Source organism: Ostrea edulis, chromosome 9 (genome assembly GCF_947568905.1).
Source record: "Ostrea edulis chromosome 9, xbOstEdul1.1, whole genome shotgun sequence".
NCBI lineage: Eukaryota > Metazoa > Mollusca > Bivalvia > Ostreida > Ostreidae > Ostrea > Ostrea edulis.
Genome location: NC_079172.1, coordinates 64,533,036 through 64,537,711, shown reverse-complemented (window position 1 = coordinate 64,537,711; position 4,676 = coordinate 64,533,036). Strand labels below are relative to the sequence as shown.

The window sequence follows — 4,676 nt, the reverse complement described above, 5'->3', positions numbered from 1 at the left end:
ATTTCATGTGAATCGCTTTTCACGTGAAATTCACGTTAAAATATTCACATGAATTTCACGTGAACAGCAATTCACATGAAATTCACGTTAAATTTTTCACATGAATTTCACGTGAAAAGCATTATATCACTTTTCACATTAGTTCCTTGCGAAAATTTTAATGTGATTTGATTTTCGCAAGGAAATAATGTGAACGTTGATTCACGTGAAAAGATTCACACGAATTTCACGTGAAATTTCTTCATGTGAAATTCACACGAACAATTTCACACGATTTTCACGTGAAAAGCTATTCACGTTACAAATTTCACAAGAAAAGCGATTAAAGTGAAATATTCACACTTCTTAATATATTCAAGCGAAAAAATAAATACAATTAAGGTAAAATATAAAACGATATGGAGATTAGGCAATTCAAAAGTTGGAGTACATTTATAAAATGTAGGCAAACGACCAATAAAGTAGATCCTGCTCACGCCTCCCTCTCCTCGTTTATTTGCGAAATTATTAACTTGCATTGTAGTTCTGTACGCAGTATGATTACATGTACTTTCCACACCTGATTTCTGTCATTTCCCATTATTTTTTCTCTTAAGAATTAAAATATAAATTAAATCTCCCATCATCATAGATATTAATGAAAGCATATTTTCCAACTACTTGAAGAATCACTATATTGATAGAGTTAGAATATGCAACTTCAAAACCACGAAATTTTCTAAACATGGAAAATTACTATTTTACAGTAAAATCAGAAAGAACTATGAATTAAAACTAACAAGACCATTTGAAATTTCCATTTGTGAGAGTAGTACGTTTTAAATAGCTAAGAATATTTGCCCATCCTTTAGAAATTGAAACTGGTGAATATTCAAAACCATGCATTCCAAAAGATTGTTGTTTTTGTCAGTTTTGTAAAACTACTGAAGATGAGTTAATTTTTTTTTATCTCGCTGCTTTATGATGTTAGTAACAGGCTACTTGTCGGGGTGCACTTGGGCTGTTTACATACATGTGATTTGAGGGTAGTATTGTGCAGGTGGGAAAAAATGCCATGATATTGTTTTCCGCTGTCGGTAGTTTGGCATCAATTTTAATTCCCCCCCCCCCTCCTTATTAGATACATCGAGAATAATTACCGGTGTGATACCTTGGAAGCTGGTGTATGCATAAAGTTAGACCTACTGGAAATAGCTGATACACGCATGTAGAAATGAAAAATTTTCTATCAGCCGTATTCACTATCCCGAATTTGTAGATCGTCAATCAAAAGGAAAACACAGACTTCTAGCACTCGGAAGAAAGCGAATAACATAAACAATCCTTAACACTACTGTCCATGTATATTTAGATAACTTTTAAAAAATATCTATAAAGCTTTACACTGTAACAGTCAGATTCCGGTAATAGTTACAAGACTGTGACGTCACACTCGAGTAAGCCGTCTGACGTATGCAAGACAGCGAATGTGAAAGTACATAGAAACTCTACAGGTAAGATGAGATTGAGCATTGTAATTTATAAATGTTCAGTGTAAATTCAAGCCATTAGGCTTATTACATTTATGTGATCTAAAGTTCCTAATGCAACCGCTTATTTCAGACTGATGAGAATTACTTTAGACGGGGTACGTCAACAAATAGGCACGACAGCGAAAATACGGAAGTCACTTCGGGGACGTGTCGCAGAATCGCATAACTCTACACGGTTTGTTAATCTTTCCTTATTCATCAGAGAACATGGTAATCGTAATTCAGAACATAATTTTTTCTAATTTAATCGATTTAGATATTGATTAGGGGTGCTAAGTAACGTTCTATATTACCTTCATAGAGGCATCATCGAAATCAGGCACGTTGAAAGGGGGGGGGGGGGGGGTGATGTGTAACAATGTCCATCGATTGTTATATATATCGTAATGCCAATTAAATGTATATTGGTTGCTCCCCCATTTAACTATAGTTTTAAATGAGAAGAATGTAAGCTTGAAAGCTCTATCAATATCAATCGTTTCATTTTAAGCAATGCATTTATATAGATTTAATCTAGATAATGAGGAATGCAAAATCATTTTCAAATCGCCTCTGGGTTAGAACATGACAATTTGAAAACATATTCCATGACTTCCTTCTGTATCTTATATAATAATTCTATTCTGTATGATGATATATAAAAGGTTATGTTTCTTTCAAACACAAATTATTGATAATTTTGCAACTTTTTTTTCTTCGTTTCTGCTACATCTACATGCAATTACATTCATAGTACAGTATGTGTACATAAGGCTTAATATGACTCCTTTTGTATATTGAACAGTCCTTCTAATACATAAATATTTCTTTTTCAGAGATTAAAAGAAAGAAAAAAAGACAATGAAGACAACCATGTAAAAACAAATTCAATCAATTAAATTATCAGCAGATTGAAAGCAGATTTGTACTCCTTTTTGTGTTCATCTGAACCCGAGATTCAGATTATCAAAATATCCATGTATGATTTAACGTTATAAAGTTTATGTGAAATTCACGTGAATTTTATGTCAAATTCATGTTAAAGATTTCACGTGAAATTCACGTGAATTTTATGTGAATTTCACGTGAAATTCATGTGAATTTCACGTGATTTTTTTTCGTGTGAATTCACATTTGATGCTCTTTTAACGTGAATTTCACGTAGAAATTTTCACGTGAAATTCATGTGAAATTCACGTGAGGCACATTTGCCTGTGTATTATGTTTACAATTGTCTGTATCTGTCATAATATGAGCGTAGTTGGGCTTTAAAACTAACAAGATGTCATGACGTAACACATACCGGGGGCAGGGTAATTTGGGCGCAGGGTCTCGATCGTGGTTTATACATGTTACCCATGCTTCCTCTGTTTTCACACTTTGTTCATACAAACTTAAGTTATTCCTGAATATCCTAAACATAATGTATATCCTAAATACAAATACTTATTGGCACAAACACCATTACAATAATTGGCAAAGGTCCATTGAACATCATTAGATAATGTTTACATAATTTTTATGTAGTCTAAAGTCTGTATTCAAAACAGTCTCCAATAAATTTCACAGTAATTTTTAAGACTTTATGTAGATCTATATCACTATTAAAATATACTTGTAACATGTATCTTTCATTGTCAAGAGTAAATATAATATTTTATATATCGCATTCTTTCCCAATTAACCCATTTAACTGAAAACTGACGTTTTAAAAAAAATTAAACGATACAAGAATTTAACGTGCATATGAGGATATTAGAAAATGGACTTGCTGGTTTATTCCTAATGTTTTTGTTATATTTTAGAATGTTTACATGGCCAGTGGTTTTTGATAAGAAAATTTTCAAAGATTACGTTTTCGATTATGGGCACCGCCATATATTTTTTAAACTTCCCGAGCAGTAGTTTAGAACCGAAGATTTGATTGGCAAAGCTAAAAGATGTTGATTTGCTGCCAATTTCCCCTCATAGTTCAATCTGAGATTACCTCTAATGGGGAGTTGTTAGATCCTATGTGAAGTGATAGTAGATGAGCGGACCATAGGATCTAATTTGAATTTCATTGAATATAACTAATCTTAGCTCTGCTGGCCTTGAGAAGATTTTTATAAAAAAAAAACAACATGCGAGATATGAAAATGTTATCACTAACCATTCAAAAGCTATGGCCTCAGTTAGTTTTTCAAAAGTTGGTCAAACTCCAAAGTGAAGGTCATACATTTCGGTCCCAAAAGAAAGGCCTTGTCACAAGGAATACACGTGTGAAATCCCATCACCATCCATTCAAAAGTTATGAGTAAGGTTGAAGTTTTTGTGGACAAACAGACCAAAAACTATATGCCCCCAAACCTCCAATTACACAGTCATAAAAATTCACCATATAGAATGATTTCAACAAACTGATATCTGCACTACCTGAGGATGCTTGGATAGTAATATAATCAAGGACCTGCTGGTCTTCAGAATATTTTTTCTTTGTATTTCACCAAGTAAATCTTTCCAGCATCATCCTACCCATGGAAGCCACGAGTTGAAAAACTTGAATCTGCACTACCTGTTAATATTTGCATATTAATACAACCTGTAAACCATGATTAGCATATTTTAAAATACAACCAATCATATTGATAAGAGTTTTGCTATATATCTACATGTAAAACTTTGATCCCCTATTGTGACCCTACCCTTCCCCTGGGGGCATTATTTGAACAAATTTAATTCTACACCAACAGGGTCAGGGAGCTGTCATTTAAGTTTCAACTTTTCAGGCCCATTGGTTCTTGAGAAGAATTTTGTTTAAATGACCCACCTTATTTTTGCATTTTCTTGATTATCTCCCCTTTGAAAGGAGCTTTGCTCTTCCTTTGCAAAAACATGAGTCCCCTTCAGCCAAGGATGATTTATGCTTAGTTTGATGGAAATCAGCCCAGTGGTTCTGGAGAAGTAAAAAAAATGTGAAAAAATTACAGACAGACAGAAGCTGGACAAAAAGTGATCAGAATAGCTCACTTAAAGCTCTGGCGAGCTAAAATCCTGATGACTATGATGAAATGTGGCATCACTGTCGGCTTCGGCCGTTCCTTGAAGGAACAAAAATAAAGTGACAATTTCCCCTTGTTTTGTTGGAGTGGGACTAAAACTGCGACTAGGTTCACAAAGAAAAGC

At 33.7% G+C, this 4,676-nt stretch overlaps 1 long non-coding RNA gene across 1 annotated transcript; it reads left to right on the top strand.

Moving 5' to 3' along the window:
* The first annotated feature begins 432 nt into the window (after positions 1–432).
* On the top strand, positions 433–2,428 carry LOC130050286 (uncharacterized). Its single transcript, XR_008798721.1, has 3 exons — positions 433–1,493; positions 1,603–1,707; positions 2,348–2,428. It is a non-coding gene; the product is annotated as an uncharacterized LOC130050286 (long non-coding RNA).
* The last annotated feature ends 2,248 nt before the right edge of the window (positions 2,429–4,676 follow it).